Here is an 18,076-nt window from a genome sequence, read left to right as displayed (position 1 = left end):
CTTTTCGAACTATCCTTGAATGCCCATTGGAAGTTCGGTTAAGTGCCATCTACGCCATAAAAATTCCTTTATTGAATCAGCGAAGGGTGCAGCACACGTCCGTGTAGTGCAAGACGCAATTCGGCGCAGCTGTTCTCTTTCTTGATGTTTTCACTGCAGCCGCCAATTAAATGTGTCAAAGCGCTTTTTAACTCTTTATAATGGGTTGGTGTTTAACTCACCCACTAGTCGCGTCATTTATGCGTTTCGACGATTGTTGCGATTCTACGCATCTGCCCTTACATTCGTTAATGAGACGCCTTCCATTGCATGAAAATTGCATTGGTTTTTTTCTCTTTTTTTTTTGAAGCAACATCGTGTCACTGGTTATGCACATGCTTTGCATGAGAATCGCCTGTGTTCGATCCTCACTCGGACCTGAAATTTTGATTATTTCATTTGAGTCTTTCTCGATTTTTTTTTTGTCACGCACAAAAATGGTAATTTCTCGCTCACAACGAAGGAGGACGTGTCATCGACGCCGATGCCAACGCCGCAATTTCTGCGAAACAAACTCTTCAACCCTCTCGCCTTAAAGAGCGGCTCATTATTCCAGAACTTCATTGAAACGTTTCCCCGTTAATGTAGGAAACCTGCTGATTGCAACTAACGCATTGCAACCGAAAGGGGAATTCACACAGTGCTTTCGTGCCATCAGGTGGTTTCTGTAGGCATTTCTTAGAAGTATGAGTGCGTTGACGTCATGCCCGTGCAGATAATACATATCCTGCTGGAGCAGGAATGGGCTCTCAGGGAAGCGAAACTCATGGCTGAAGGCTGAAGTGATTAGATAAGACAATATGCGTGGCTCCGGTTGACGCATATGATCACTTAAAAAAACACAGACGGCGGAGAGACCTTTTTTATTTATTTTTCTTGCTAGGCGGGGTACCTGAAACACATTGCTGATAACAATGGTCGTGCACAAAACGCTCACGGTATCTAGAAAAAAATTGAACATTATTGATTCTGCCTAATGTTAAAAAAGGTACATCTGTGGGGGATGCACATGAAAAGAAAGAGAGAGAGGAAGAGAGAGCACCAGCACGCAGCTTTCGAAAATACTGAAATTCTTTTCAAAAGTTTGCTTTAGAGAACTTGAGACACACAGAAAAACGAGACAAGGATGATGGTAATTTATTTTTATTTATTTATTTATTCATACCGTCAGTAGCAATGAATGACTGTAGCAGAGAGGGCAAGTAAATACAATAGATAATATATACAGCAAATAATTTCAGAAGTTTTACGGGCCAGAACTACGTTATAGTTTTGAGGCTCGCCTAGGAAATTTCGGCTATCTGGCGTTCTTTAACGAGTCACTTACACGTACCGTTCATGGACCACTAGCTTATGAACTCCCCAGAAATGCGACCCTTGTGACAAGGATCGGACCTGGAACTATCTCTTCGGCAGCCAAACGTCCTAACCAGTGAAGCTAAAAACTATGAAAGCGGCGTATAGGTGTTGCGACAGTGAAACCAGACGATCCTGAAGACTAATTTGGTAGCTTCCACGTTGTTCCTAGGCTTTAGATAGAAGGTGCTGTTGCTACGTTGATTCTCAGCACAGAGGGTTTGAGGTAAACCACAGACAGCCATAGACATAACATAGATGTGCAAGCCCCAAAGACAGAAACTCGAGCTGAAACAGAGCGTTCGCACCTCTAGTAGATCCATGCACGGGCACGCCGTCACTGCCATCACGCTGGGGTCCTTTCGCACTCGTCAGTTCCCTTCCCGTTCTCTAGTATTCTCTCCTTGTATGTACTCGAGGCCTTAGGTTCACTTCGCTTGCATTTTTTGGGCTAACTGTTGGCTTCCTCATTTTTAGCGGACCTGTGGTGGGTGGTAGGACTTAGCCAATTTTTGTGGCACATAACCGTTTTAGGGGCGACGCTCTTTAAGGTGTAAGCTTGTCTGCCGTAGTTGGCTGTCGTATTGATGCTTGGCGGCGTCTACGTACACACTGACACGTGTGCTGCGGGGGTGTGACGCGTGTGCGGGGGGGAGTGATCACCGACGCACTACCACCGGACATTGTGAACCACATAGGCTCGCCCGATCACGAGGCGCAGCTCAACGCCATCCAGCGGCTTGACGCGGCCCTAGCTCGGCAAAAGCGAACGAAGCATACTCCTAGTAGCTCGCGCTGGGCCTGCCGTCGGTGAGGTATAGATAGACAGGAGGGTGCGGAACCCTGCGCAATGCTCTCACCCTCCCCACGCAGGATTTCCCAATAAAATCTATTTCTCTCTCTCTCTCTCTCGTTTGGTTGTTGTAGTAACCCCTTGTACGTGAAGTGTTCACTAGATGGCGCTCGCATCGCTCGCAATCGTTCGAGATGTTTCGATAAGTAGACAAGAAAGACAGAAAGATGGACGTACAGACACACAGAGAGACAGACGGACGGACAGACAGCCAGACAGACAGACGCTTCGCCCCACTCTTCATCATTAATTTCGTTGATATGCTGTGATTTTTTCTATTATCGTAGTTTGCTTATAGGCCACGCACAAATATTTATGATTCCTTCAAACAGCTTCTCTGTTAAAAAAAAGGGAGGGGGAGACACTTTCGCCCTACCAGGAGTTTGGTTCGTATAAACTTATGATCATGTCAAATGGGGCATGTGGCATATTTATATGAGGTATATGTGGGTCGACCACTCGTAAGATGTTGCGTTCAATAATGTAAAAGTTTATACGAGCAGCAGAAAATTTCAGAAACCATGAGCTACTTCGAAATTTTCGGTGCAAAGAAATCTGTGTAACTAAGTTCGTTAACGATGCTGGCAAGCGCTTCCTCTTTGACGACAGACAGCAACTGTTCCAATCCAATTTGTTTGGTTGTTTTTACATACAATCCTGACTACGCGTCCCCAATATAAAAATGCGAGGGTTGCTCCTCATTTTGGGAGTGATGCAACTTATTCAGTTTAATGGCGGCTGATTCGCTTAACGATAGAACACTATGACTTCGCTATCACTGTTATTGGTACCATCATTTTTTCGCCCTCATTTTTCTAATGGTGACAGCTAAACTTCATTGCTTGACAGAAGCAATGAAGCCATTGGCAATCAGGCCAAGTTAAGCATGGATGCCATTATTTGTTGTTAATGAACAGTACTACGAGTGATAATCAAGTGAGCTACGACGGAGGGCTTCCCACGCGTACGATATGGTCACTTACGGGGCTTTTATGGGCATTTACGAGGCACATAAATGCCGAAATGTTGGACATTCACGGCGCATTTAAGAGCATTGAAGGGGCATTTATGGGGCACACATATGTTCCACAAAGTGAACGACGGAGCGCTGCCAGTCGTTGCTAAACTGGTAAAACAATGGGCACGTGATTCAAAGGTTGTGGGTTTGGATCCCACTGATATAAATATTGGCAGGTCCCACGTACAGTGGGAATCGATGATATACGAAGAATGAATGAGAAACGTTGATCTGTCACTTTAAAACCAGCACAACGTTACAAGGTGGAGGTAAATGATGCCGTACATAACTTCTGCGTCATAAATATCATGTTCGGATGTGTCGTTTACCTTCGTCATCTATTCACGTCACGTGATGCCAAATTTAGTACATGTGGAGCTAGCGAAACGGCCGCGAGCACGCTTGATATGATATGTGGGGTTTAACGTCCCAAAACCACCATATGATTATGAGAGACGCCGTAGTGGAGGGTACCGGAAATTTCGACCACCTGGGGTTCTTTAACGTGCACCCATAACTCAGCACACGGGCCTACAACATTTCCGCCTCCATCAGAAATGCACCCGCCGCAGCCAGGATACGAACCCACGACATGCGGGCTAGCAGCCGAGTACCTTAGCCACTTGACCACCGCGGCGGGGCCGCCACGAGCACGCTATGAGCGTGTTATGTTGTCATGTTCTTACATGACACGCGTGTCAGGATTATCATGTTTGCACCAGTCATATACTTCGTCATCTATCAAGGTCACGTAACACCAAATTTTGTATATGTAGAGCTAGCAAAACGGCCGCGAGCGCATCATGAAGGGCCCAATAAACTCCAATGTAGTGTTGACGCGCGTGCACGATGGGCACAGCGACGCTACGTTAGCAGAACACGAGCACGCTATAGTCTGACGCCAGGCGTGACCAGCGTCCGTCGGCGCGGCCCGACGGACACCGGTGCGAAGTGCGACATGCTGCATGCTACTTTGACTGGGGCATGCAGTCATGTTCTCACATGACAGGCATCTCATGATTATCATGTTTGCACCGGTCAAATACCTTCGTCATTCATTGGCGTCACGTAATACCAAATTTGGCATATGTGAAGCTAGCGAAACTGCAGCAAGTGCATCATCAGCGTGCTATGTAGTCATGTTGTTACATGACACGCATGTCATGATTATCATGCTTGGATGTGTCATTTGCCTATGTCGTCCGTTTGCGTCACGTAATACCGAGTTTGGTACATGTGAAGCTAAGGAGACGGCCACGAGCGCATCATCAGCGTTGCATGTAGTCATGTTGTTACATGACACGCATCTCATGTTTATCATGTTTGCACCAGCATCATACCTTCTTCATCCATTCACGTACCGTAATACCAAATTTGGTATAAGTGAAGCTAGCGAAACGGCCACCAGTGCATGATGAGCGTGGCATGCAGTCATGTTGTTACATGTCACGCATCTTATGTTTATCATGTTCGCACCAGTATCATACCTTCGTCATCCATTCACATCCCGTAATACCAAATTTGGTATACGTGAAGCTAGCGAAATGGCCGCGAGCGCATCATCAGCGTGCTATGTAGTCACGTTGTTACATGAAAACGCATGTCATGATTTTCACGTTAGGGTCTGTCGCTTGTGTTTGCCATGCAACATGCCATACCATACCAGTTTTGCAACATGACGTGTGAGTGAAACCACAGCAAGAGCTGCTAGACCATGAAATGTAAATCGTGTCATTCCTGACATACCTATCGTGGTTTTCATGTTATGACCAGTAAAATATGTTCTTCATACAGTCATCTTAAGCCGTACCAAGTTTGCTATCGATACCATTATAGAAACGGCCAAGAGAGCTAAAAGTCGTAGGTGGCTAGATAGATAGATAGATAGATAGATAGATAGATAGATAGATAGATAGATAGACAGACAGACAGACAGACAGACAGACAGATAGATAGATAGATAGATAGATAGATAGATAGATAGATAGATAGATAGATAGATAGATAGATAGATAGATAGACAGATAGATACGCTCAAAGTCGCGTAAGTTCGCTAAGAAATGCTTCGAATGTAAAAGTGATTTTTTTGTTCATGCTATTTTCTATCAGTTTCGGTGATAATCATTACGCTAAGTACAGAATGAACAACAAATAATAACCCCCACGCTCCCTTTGGATAGTTTCTTCGTTTTATTGGTAGCAGCTACCTTCTGGAATATCAGACTGACGGCCGCTTGGTTTCTTGGTTTTACTGGTAGCAGCTACCTTCTGGAATATCAGACTGACGGCCGCTTGGTCTTCGAATAATTAGTATTTAAAACCATGCGTAATATCACTGTCAAGTGTGGGCGTCACATTCGACATGGAATTCGACATGGAAGAGACGAATAGGGACTCAACGGTCTCAGTGGGAGATAATAAATAAAAACCGAAAGAAGGCATACTTTATGACCTGCGTGCAACTTGCGTACGCGTGTGGTCTTTCGTTTACGATTAAGGTCACCTCTTTCAAAAACCCCCCATTAGATTCGAGTAGATGTATGCAGTGTTCATACACGGTTGTTTTGATTGCGTTTTGGCAGGACCCTCACAACAGTGGTTGATGGCCGAAGCCTTCAATTCTTATATTCACGCATCATCAACAGAAGCAACTATGCAGAAAGGGTCGGGAAAGCCGTGAACACATCGTAATCGCTTACTCTTTATGATCCGTTACAATCACTCGGGTCATTTGGAAACACGAATGTAAGTTCGTGACGTGAATATGTATATATATTTTAATGCGTCCGTTACTGAGGAGAAATGATTTTTTTCCCTGCTTGCCTTCTTATTAAAGGCGAGAGCTATGTTTAGTGTCTCTGTGAGAGTTTAATTTAACGCGAGGACCGTTGTATGTAACTTTTCATAGAATTTAGTGCTTCCAGGAAGTCACAATAATGCACCTCTTTCCAGTCTTAAAGTATTAAAGAGTGTATAAACAAAAACACGTTTACAGTGCTTTAAATTGAGCCCCTAGTTTTCTGAAATCACTTGAAAATCCTCACCTTCAGAGTATACTGCGAAAAGCAACAAGACGACCTACAATGCATGTTCGGTTGAGTGCACTGCCACAAGATGTCGCGACTAGCGGTGTTATTCCTACATTATTCGGGACCCCGGCCAGGCATTCGATGAAACTTTAGGCGCAAAGTGATGCGTATAGGTTATAGATAAATGCGTTTGCCATGCATTCATACTTATGTATGTCTGCCGTGGTGGATCAGTGGCTAAGGGGCCCTGACCCGAAGCTTACTGGCTCGATGGCCGCCACGGCGATCGCACTTCGATGAAGGTGAAACAATAGAGACCGTGTGCTGTGCGTTGTTTGTGCACGTTAAGGAACCCTTCCGGGCCGAAACTTCCGGAGGCATCTCTGCCACGTCTCTCATAATTATATCATGGTATTGGTACGTTAACACTGTAGAATATAATATTAAACTGTTGTATGCGCATGCTTCATTATTTTTCGGCGATAGACGAAAGGAGTAGACGGGACAGGTGCAGTTTTATGAGTCATGAAGTTTATTTAGCACCATGAGGTGAGCGCAATTGCAAATATCAATCCCAACCAAAGTACTGAAGCTTCTGTTCTAGTGTTCACCTTCCATCAACCTGGAGCCCGTTAACGCAGCTTTTTTTTTTATTCCGCTTATTCAAAAACAGTTTTACTGAGTCGTTCAAAAGGTTCTTTTATAATAAATTATCAACTCTTTAAGAGCACTATACGCGTTCAGAAAAAAATGGCAGCATATCCACGGAGTGAATGATGGATAGTGGGGCAAAGCATACGTCCGTCCATTCGTTCTTGCTTCCGTCTATCCATGCGTGCGTCTGTGTCGTCGCCCGTGCGTCCATCCGCCCGTACGTGCGTGCGTCTGTTCGTGCGTCCGCACGTTCATCTGGGCGTCCGTCCCTGCTTTCGTCCATGCATCCGCTCCTGCGTCTGTCCATGTGTTCATCCATCCGTGCAGCCATCCGTGCGTCCATCCATGCATCTGTCTGTGTGTCCGTTCGTCCATCTATCTATTCAACACTCCAAGTACCACCATCTCGCATCTTTTCATCATATATTCCTCATATAGAAGCACCGCCATCCAGCGGATATTGCAAGGACTGAACGAGAGGAGGCACACGCACACTTTCTTACGGCTTGCACTTCGTGTCTACTTCCCACCTTTAGCCACCCCGAGTTCATGGTATATACTAGTTCATTGTATTCATGGCACTGCGGCCTAACTCTCGCTAAACCTTTCTAAAACCTAGGGGGTTACGCCCAGCGAGTATAACGTAGCAACCCTTTCTTGTCGTCTGTGCGTTGTTGAACAAAAAAAAAAATTCGCAGCGCGCGCGTCAACTAAAAGCCGAATTCTCCTGTCTCTCATTCCCCCTTAGCAGCCATTGGCATGTACATTAAGCACTATCTTTTATTGTTCAACAACTCACAGAAGAAATTTCTCATTGGCACCACCTTGGCGGTCAAAATGTTTTACTTCTCACGCTACTACAACGGCTACGAGGGACAAACGGGTGTCGCTATAAGGAGCTTCGCCCCTAAAAATTTGTGAATGATCTAGACAACGAGGTACTCTATTATGGGTGAGCACAAAACCGTCTCGTGGGGTTCACACTTGATGAGTACAAGGCGACAAGAATTACGAGCCACAGCCCATGAGCTGTTTATAGTGAAAGTACTACGTGTTTCAACAAATTATTCAAAAACGCTGCTTGACTTGATTTTGACTTGCCACCAACTTCAACTCAGCCCAAAAATGTTTCGAAAGCGCAGTCTTTAGGCGGTGCCAAAGCAGCAGAAACGCACAGACGCGTCTCAAACGTGCTGCATTGAAGGCGGTTTCAACTGAAGTCAATGAGCGTTTCTGAATACGGATGTTAAAGTATACCATACTCGGCGACAAATTTTCTTGGCACAGAAGGGTAAGCTACCGAGCCAAATCACGTGCATCCTACCACCAGTGAAGGTAGTTCCAAAGTAGCGCCCGTGTGTTCAACGTGAAATATACCTGTATTTTCTACGTGGAGCTATTTGAGAAAGGAAGCAGCTCATACCTGTAAGATCTTCGTATTTTTAGGAGCGAAGCTCCTTAAGGCGTGGGCTGTGCGTCCCCTGTATGTAGCCACCTCTCGTTCAGTTCTAAGTATTACGCTAGCCACCGCCCGATCTAAAGGGTACAGCCATATCCATCCGTCCATCCGTCCATCCGTCCGTCCGTCCGTCCATCCATCCATCCATCCATCCATCCATCCATCCATCCATCCGTCCGTCCGTCCGTCCGTCCGTCCATCCGTCCGTCCGTCCGTCCGTCCGTCCATCCGTCCGTCCGTCCGTCCGTCCGTCCATCCATCCGTCCGTCCGTCCGTCCGTCCGTCCGTCCGTCCGTCCATCCATCCGTCCATCCGTCCGTCCGTCCTTCCGTCCGTCCGTCCATCCATCCATCCGTTCATCCGTCCGTCCATCCGTCCGTACATCCGTCCATCCATCCATCCATCCATCCATCCATCCATCCATCCATCCATTATCCATCCATCCGTCCGTCCGTCCGTCCGTCCGTCCGTCCATCTGTCCGTCCGTCCGTCCGTCCGTCTGTCCGTCCGTCCGTCCGTCCGTCCGTCCAAAAGATGCAAGATGTTATAAACTAGACGGCGGTACGTGTAGTTGATTATGAAAGATGCGAGGTGTTATAAAATAGGAATGATGCCACATATGGCGCGTGTCATCGTTCGATATAGTGCGGCGACGTACGCTAGGGGGAGCGTTGCAATAAAATCGAGTGGGCAAAATGTACGGAGAATTCATGGTTTACCAGGTTTACCTCCAGAGCTTCGCCCACTCATCATCATTCACTTCGTGGATATGGCGGCATTTTTTTTATTTATCTGTTGTGACTTTGCGTTTTTGAATGCGTGAGGAAGTCCCGCCTGTTTACGTGCACCTCAAACGCTAAGCGGCGCCTGCGTACACCTGAAATTAACGCTGATGGTGCGCACTCGTCACTTTCCACAGCGTTATGAGACACGCGTCAAAACTGACTACTTCGCGCAGTGCTACATGTGCAGAAAGCTCCGCCTCCGTAGCTTTCTCTTCAGTGCCAAAAACAGTTGTCGCCGAGTATAGGTACTCTACTTTGGGAGAGCTTAAAGCCGTCCAGTGTGCCTCACACTTGACGGGTGTGAAACGGCACCCCACAATAGATGTTGCCGGTGGAGAAATGAAGGCTATCCCAACAACCTACTCAGTATATACATATCAGTATCAGCGGTATTACCTTTTTGTGACAACCCTTATATAGCGTCGCGAGTATCGCTCGCAGGAGAGGGTTGATGTGCGTGTTGTCATTGTACGATTTGCTATTCTACACGCTAGTAACAATGTTGTTTCAGAACTAACTAGCAGAAAGTGTTCGCCCCAACACGACCCTTCCCCGCTTAGCAGAAACACTCGTACAAATAATTAGGTGACCTCTAAAAGTCACATTGCGAAAACAGTGCTCTTGTCAGGCTTCCGGCAGCGGCTTCCCGGTAGCGCATTCACCGTGCATTCTTAGCCCACGGCACGTTCTGACGGCGTCATGTTTCAAAAGTTTCGTGAATTAAACAATACTGCCATTTCTCTATGCAAATCTCACGCTTTTTTACAATGCACACAGCGTACAAAAGACCCCCCCCCCCCCCCCTTCGTCACCAGGGCTCAGTAGCACAGCTTGTTAGTCGCGAACACTTGCGAAGTTAAAGCGAAACGCTCTGCACGCCACTAGTTTGTGACTGGGCCAATTTAAACGGCCGATGAATGCATAATAATATATAAATAAAGGCAACACGAGGGTACCACGTTGACGGCGTCACTATATATAGCACTTTTGAGTGACGATTCTTTCAATTAGCATTGCCCCCCTCCCCCCCGACCCCTTTCCGAGTTCTGGAACATACTTAGAAATTTAGGACTGAATGAATGGATGGATGGGTGAAACACTTTACTGGGATGCTGAAGGACTCCACCCCCGTTTTATAAGGGTAGGATCGCGGGCCACTTCTGCGTAGGGACGGGGAGACCAGCCACAGCACCGCATCATGGGCCTTCCAGTCTTTAGTTGTTGTATGATGACCGCGCTCGTGAGCATGAAACTTAAGGCATTTTCAGAAAATTCCGTATTTTTTCCTTGTAAAGAGGGGCACCTCCAGAGCATGTTCTTAAGATCACTGCGATTGTGGCAGTACGGACAAAGTTCTGAAATGTCGGAAAAATGGCTATAGGTTACGAGGCGGGGGTATGTTCCCGTCGGAAGCATGCGAAGGGAGATTGCCTGTGGCCTAGACAACTTTTCGTTCGGCAGTAGAAAGGACCTACGACCTAATGTATAGTGCTTTGTGATATTGTTGAAGGTATTCAAAATGTCCCTAAATGAAAGACTGGGGCCGATTCTTTTGTCTGAACCACGCAAGTCCCGGCACGGTAAGTGAAGCCTCGCGCCTTGGAGTGGGCTAGCTTGATTTAGGACTAAAAGCAACAAATTCTCTCATCTTTAGTTGAAGGTTTCTGATGAAACACCGTCTGGCAAGGAGCATATGTTTCTTTACATCAAACAAACGCCAAGGTTCCCACAAAATAGTTTTATTACGTTCCGAGGCCGGTCTATTGGTCACATAAAAACAAATCTCCAGTTGGGGCTATTGATTAATCACCCAAAGCTTCTGGAACTAACGTCGCGAGTTAAGTGACTTGTAAACGACAATGACACTCCCATACTTGAATGTGTGTGTGTGCGTTTTCCTGTTCTATTTCCTTTTTTACCTTTTGTCCTCCTTACCAGTTCCCAAGTGCAGGATAGCAAACCGGAAAATTTTCTTCGTGTTAACCTCCCTGCGTTTAATTTGAGCTTTACTTTCTCTTTCTTTAAAGAATTTTTCTCTTTCATTTTCTCCGGATGAATTTGCAGCGCCACTCATTCAAGTACTTAGCATGCGTCTGTAAGCAACAACCCATGTGGCATAACTATTGCGTTGACCCTGGCCCCTTTTCAGACTCGTCATTTTGCCAAATGGTAACCACATATCGCGATTCTTTGCCAACATGCTTCACACCCGCCGCCAGGCCTTCGACTCCTCCCTGGTGCCTGACTCAGGCTAACATCAGGCTAACTATACCTGGCATCCAGAAAAAAGCAGATATGTCATCTCCTGCTCTTAGGCAGCTTGCTATGTTCTTGTTATACGAGACGTATCAAGGCTGTATACACGTATACACCGACGGCTCTGTTTTACAGAAGAGTTCGACGGCATCATTCGTTATACCGATAAAAGACACGACAAGAAAATTCAAGACCTCCCACCTTACGACATCAACCAGAGCAAAGCTCACAGCTCTTCATGCTGCATTGCAATTCATCAGTGATCAACAGCCACGAAAATGGAGAAGTTTCAGAGACTCAAAGGCGGCAATGCAATCCATTCTATCAATCACCTTTACGCCATGGCCCGTACGAACAGCTGGTATTCGTGATTGCAGAAAAGACTCACCAATTCATTGATAAAGGACATAAAATAGCCTTTCAATGGCTTCCAAGTCATTGTGAAATAATTGGCAATGAACGGGCCGATCGAGCTGCCCGTTCTGCCCATACTGAAAGCGATGAAATATCAATTCCGCTTTCCAGAACTGACGCTGCACGGAAACTCCGCATGCTTGCTCGCAAGCGCACCACGTCTCAATGGAACGAGTCACATTTCATTCAAGCACGGTGATGCACCTTAGACCCAGCTCTCAGTCTTCGAATTCCTCCGGAATCATGCTGACGAGACGCTACTATGCTGTGCACATTATGGTTGGGCGTCACATTTACCAATGCGTACGCGTTCCCCATAGGAATGGGTGACACTGCTGCATGCGACCATTGCGGCAGTGACGAAACAACTTGGCACATTCTGTGTGAATTTCCACAATATTCCTCGCAGAGACAGTCACTCTGCAATGCACTAGATGAACTGGACAGCCAGACTCTTTCGGAAGAAAGAATCCTATGCTACCAACAGGTCTTTATGTCGCAGAAGAAGGCTGTGAAGGCGCTCCTGCGCTTCTTACATTCAACCGGCCTGTCCAAACGACTGTGATCGGAACTCCCTGAATGTGTGCGCATGCGAATTTTTTTCTAATTTACTTTATATCTCTCTATATCAATCCACTTTCCGACCTTTTTCCCCACCCCCGTACAGGGTATCAAACCAGTTGTTCTAAGTTAACATCCCTGTCTCTTCCATTTATTTATTAAAGACGATAGTCTTTCTTTGGACCTTCGACGCAGAAATTTCGGTCTGTCTGTCTGTCTGTCTGTCCGTCCGTCTGTTTGTCTGTCTGTGTGTCCGTCTGTCTGTCTGTCTATCTGTCTGTATGTCTGCCAGCACATTTGTCTGTTTGTCCACTCTTACGGGCATCGGGTACTTGAAACGGCCGACCACATCCGCAGCGACCACCAATGTTGCTCAAGGTTGAGCGTTCATGCTTGTGCAATTGTCAATTTAGAAGCAATTATTGCGCATGTCTGGGGCACCATAACAACATGCATATATTCTGCATATGCATCTCTTACTAGAAAACGCATACATAAGTAATTGTAAGGACCGTAGCTCTTATTCCGCTGCGCTTACCATGTAACGCTTGCACGGAATGGGGAGTGCTTTCAACGCTTTGCTAAGACGAAATGGTGGTGGCACCTACCCCTCGTCTCGCGTTCTACACCTTATCACCTCTGAGACGGGCGCGCACGGCCACGCGCTTTGTTTTCCAAAAGAAACTGCCAGATGGCGCTCGTGTCTCACGTGTCACGTGACTTGGTGCACTTGTTCACCTCCGCTGCACGCTCGAGGCACTCTAACCCAGCGCCTCCGGAATACCATTCACCGATTTTCTTTCGCAGAACATCAAATAAATATTTTGTTCACTCTCTCCACACGCAAGACTATCGTCTTTCGACGACATTTGCAGCTTACATGCAGATACGGGGCAATTTTTTTCTCTCTCTCTAGTTGTTTCCTTTTTTTTCTAAGTATAGTTTGGCAAACCTCTCGTCAAAGGTAAATGCTATAAAGCGTAGTAGCGGAAATGAATTTTCTATTTGCAACATAGCAAATTATACACGTAAAATCACACACAATAGGAGGTGGAGCACTGAAACTACCTTATAAACGTCACATAAACTAAATGCAGCAGGCAAGTGCGAAAGTGTTCGCAACGCTAACTTTTCAAGCGGTAAGCTATAGAGTATCTCTTGAAATGAGTACGTCACATTCATATCAGTTCGTTATGAGTAATCACCAATTAAACACGAATTTGGTGTTTGATGTCACGAGCACACTGTTTCCGAAGGCACATATGTTTCAGTTACGTATCTCTCATCGCCGCACATATAACATGAGTGTAAGCAACCTTGTACGACCAATGTAGGTCGCGCGACAGTGGATTCTCACCATTTTGTACTTTGCCTCCTGCAATAAAGGATGGAAGAGTTATCACATGTTTTATGCATCAGGAGACACTTGTGAACCTCTTATGCTCACATTCGTTTTCAAGAGGCAGCGCGAAGCGATACTGGCCGTTCGCTTATCTGCCTGGCACTCCATCTACGGCGCAGCAATATCGCGTAGTTTCGGTTGCATGCAGGAACGAGCTTCAGAATTGAATCACAAAGGCGACTTGATAAAGTGACAGTGATAAAAAGTCTGCAATAGACCCCACACTTCCTGTTTCTCAAGGGTTCCCCACAAGACACACTCGCTGTGTTTTCTTTTTCTTTAGGGACATCCTCTTTGCATCTAATTTCATGCAGTAAGCGTAAAACTAAACAAAAACGACGAAGAAAACCCGTTCGCGTATAAATAGTGTAAGCCTTCAGGAAACAAAAGGGATCGCTGGGCGTGCCCGTGGTCAAAGAGATGCATTCGGTATAAAAGCGTGCCGCGCGCGACCGAGAAGCGGGCAGGTTTTGCTCTTTCCTGCACGGCACAGCGCCCGTACCGGCTCTGGAGCTAAACAAAAACTCGCTTTTACAATGCACGCGCGCCCACTACCGCAACCGCCAGCATGCCGCGGCAATCCACCTACCATCATCGGCTGCAGTGCACGCATACTTTTGCTCGATTGTCTTGAGCGCTTTCGAGAGTGCGCTTAAAAATAACCGGCCACGGGAGAGCGCGACCCTAGAGAAAGGCGTGCGCTTAGACTAAGCCGTACGCGCGTATTCCAGTACGCGAAGAAAGGCAAGAAAGTGCTTAGGTCTTTGGATCGTGTCCGGGGAAGACCGTCCATTCTGAGGGCACCGAGGTGCACGGAACCCGTAGCATGCGCCTCGCTAGCGAAGGTGTTATACATGGAGGGCACCGGAGTCACGCGGAAGGAGGAGAAAGAAAACCCGGTGGGCGGTCTCTTTTGTAGCGCTTGCGGTGAATGGCCTCAGCTTCCTTCCTTCCTTCCTTCGAGTAGATATGTGCATGCGTCTTCCATTTCACTGTGCTCGAAGCAGAGGTCTATACGTACGCGTCTGGATTATCGTGCCAGAACGGCAATGCGACGGCCGTCGATTAAGCCGACAGCGCAACCAATGAAGGAGCAAGTAGGAAGTAAACGAACTCTCCGTATCGGCCACGAGGGCTCTTGTAACGCCGCTGTTACACGTTGAATAGCTACGTCGCACGCATGCTCGAACGTCTCGAACGTACCCACAGCCATCCAGTCTCATCGACAGCGTTGCTTTTACAACTCTTAGCAGAATGGGCACTGTGGAAGTGTACCAAGGGTGGTGGGCGGTTTGCATTGAGCGCGGCATAAGGCATATGTACATACATACGCGCTGTGTATATTGGTAACACAGCTGTAAGTTCCGTCGACTTGACCTTTTGAAGACGGGCACGTTATTTGAGAGAAATGCACGACGGAATAATTTTGGAGGGAAGCGTTTCCCTGCGCTGGCATTGGGGTCATTACACACCAAACGTGCCAGCAATTTTGGCGAGCATCTCAAATGCACTGCAAAAAATCGTGCTTATTTACTGGAATATATACACTTCTACATAATAACAACAACAACAACAACAACAACAACAACAACAACAACAACAACAACAACAATAATAATAATAATAATAATAATAATAATAATAATAATAATAATAATAATAATAATAATAATAATAATTCAATCGTGGTTTTCAAGTCCCAAAACCACGATATGATAATGAGATACGCTGTAGGGGAGGGCTCCGGAAATTGCGACCACTTGGTGTTCTTTACCGTGCACTGACAGTACACGCGTGCCTCTACCATTTTGCCTCCATCAAAATCCGACTGCCACGGCCAGGATCGAAGGTCAAACCCGCGACCTTCGTTCGGGTCAGCAGCCGAGCACCCCAGCCACTGTTACTACTGTTCCACCGAGATGGACGGGCAATGTTATCAACGAAGACAAGCCCAATCATGGAAACGTCCGCCAGAGGCCTGTTTGACGTCACTTTGGTTCGGCGCACCTTCAGATGCCCTTCAATCCAAAATGTAAAAGAACGAGCCATCATGAACCTAACATGTGTAAATGTCCCAAATTTTCGGTTGAAAATCTATAATAGATCATTATGAAATAAAGGTTATTTTGCTTCACAACAAGAAACAATCTTTTCGAAATGTCTTAGTTCCTTTGTATTTTACTCCGCTAGCATGGTGGCTCTGAAACCAGCCTGAAACCAGGGTGCCCGTGAGAAATCATTATAAAGAGATCTGACAGGCAGCTAACTGGAATCGAGGAATAGTTTGCAATATTTTCTGGGTGGCTGGTACCAAGAATGTATAGTAGCGCGCACCTTTTGGTGCATGGTTATCAGAATGTTCCAAATAAGTATGAAGTCAAAGTCTAGCCACAGGGATAACTTCGTCGTACTCTTAATGGGTATCGGAGCCTTCGTCTTATGGAAACGAAGGGGACTGGCCTGCCTGAGGGGACGCCCTCAGAGAGCCATGTTTCCCCTACTACATCGGCTAAGAAACATAATGCTTATGCATCTTAACGCAGAACTATAGTCATGCTGGGAGAGGAGGCTTTTCTCCGACGCTGGTCTACGCGATTTATTATCGTAAAAAACAACAGAGTGTCCATGCCTTTCCTCCCCTATTGAGGAGGTGGGCTAGAGCTTGTACCACTGTGACATTACAGTGTTGTGATGTAGTAGCTTAAAAAATGCGAGCATAGCAGACGACAGCGCCACATCACCTGGAAGATGAGAAGAATGAAGGGGCATTGCAGCGCGCCCATAGAAAAAAGAAGAGGAGACGCTCGCGGAGAACGAAGCTGTTCGGATGCCGGCAAGACGACGCAAGGAAGCCTAGGGCGAACCCGTAACTACGCGCGAGGTTCGAAAGGTCGGGTTGCAGTCCTCGAGCCATTGACGTCCTCGGGGCACGGCGTGTCGGCGTGGCCAGGCTCGAGTTCTGGGTGAGTGGTCCTGCGGACATCTCCGGTACGGCGAGCGCCCTCGAAAGACCGGAGCTGCTGACCACGTCCACCGAGCCGACGTCGCTAACAGTGTGCGGCTACGCCTAGACCTTGTGATGCCCTCTACAGTGGTATGCTGACCTGGCACGCAAGCGACGACAGCATCCGAGCACGCAACGGGTCCCACTTCGAGGCACCGGGCTACGGCACAGACTGTGAGATGGTTTACTCTTTTCTTTTGTGTGCGAACTGCGTGCGTGTACAACTTATAGTACTGTATGTGCAATAGTTCTTTTTGTTCGTCCAATATAACTCCCGTTTGTTTTCCTCACTGTCTTCATCTTCCTCGCGTCACACGCCTTGCGATGTGACGAACCTAACCACGACATATCTGGCGTCCGCGAGACAGGACTACTCTTGTTACATCTAAGAAGAGCATCACATCGCATATGTGTGTGTGACGGTCGATGATGGAGGTAGATAAGCTGACGGCGATCGGAAAGGAATTGGGGTTAAGTGGCTCAGCACTAAAGGAATGGATGGACCAAGAACGCGCACGCGAAAAAGAGGCACGTGACGCTCGTCTGGCTGAACGAAATGCCGCGAAAGAAGCCGAGGCAGAGGCAGTCGCTAGATTACAAGCAGAGAAGGAAGTTCTTGAGCTTAAGTTAAAGTTGCATCAGTTAGGTGCGACAGCAGGTAGCACAACTACTGGGCAGCTTACCGAGCGTGCGCCCGTAGGCACCACGCAGAGCTACCAAAGTCCACATAAACTCATCCCAGCCTTTAAAGAGGAACGCGATGAGCTGGACGCATATATACAGCGATTTGAGCGCGTCGCTACTTGTCAAGACTGGCCGCAAGACAAATGGGCCCTATCACTAAGCCTTTGCTTGACCGGAGAGACCTTGAGTGTAGTTGGTAGGATGGCGCCAGAACATGCCACGGACTACGTAACGTTGAAGAAAACGCTACTACAACGCTTTAGGTTCACAGAAGAAGGCTATCGGACAAAATTTCGATCAGCAAAACCAGATAATTCTGAAACGGGCACGCAGTTTGCCGGGCGTCTATTAGGTTATTTTGACCATTGGCAAGAAATGGCCAAGACAGACCGGACCTACGATGCTCTGCGAGACAAAATTGTCTCGGAGCAATTTCTCGCACAATGCCATGAGAAACTCGCTGTGTTTCTTAAAGAAAGAAACTGTGAAAGCCTTGAAAAACTTGCGGAGGCTACAGACCACTACTTGGAGGCCCAGGGGTTGATTAACCTTGGCAAATGTA

At 46.9% G+C, this 18,076-nt stretch overlaps 1 protein-coding gene across 2 annotated transcripts in view; it reads left to right on the top strand.

The window, feature by feature from the left end:
• The window catches only part of LOC119174083 (uncharacterized), a 49,498-nt gene that overhangs the window by 8,822 nt on the left and 22,600 nt on the right, over positions 1–18,076 (top strand). The gene's annotated exons all lie outside the window — the stretch shown is intronic.

The sequence above is a fragment of the Rhipicephalus microplus genome, chromosome 3 (assembly GCF_043290135.1).
Source record: "Rhipicephalus microplus isolate Deutch F79 chromosome 3, USDA_Rmic, whole genome shotgun sequence".
NCBI classification, from domain to species: domain Eukaryota; kingdom Metazoa; phylum Arthropoda; class Arachnida; order Ixodida; family Ixodidae; genus Rhipicephalus; species Rhipicephalus microplus.
This window is presented reverse-complemented; position numbering and strand designations above follow the sequence as displayed.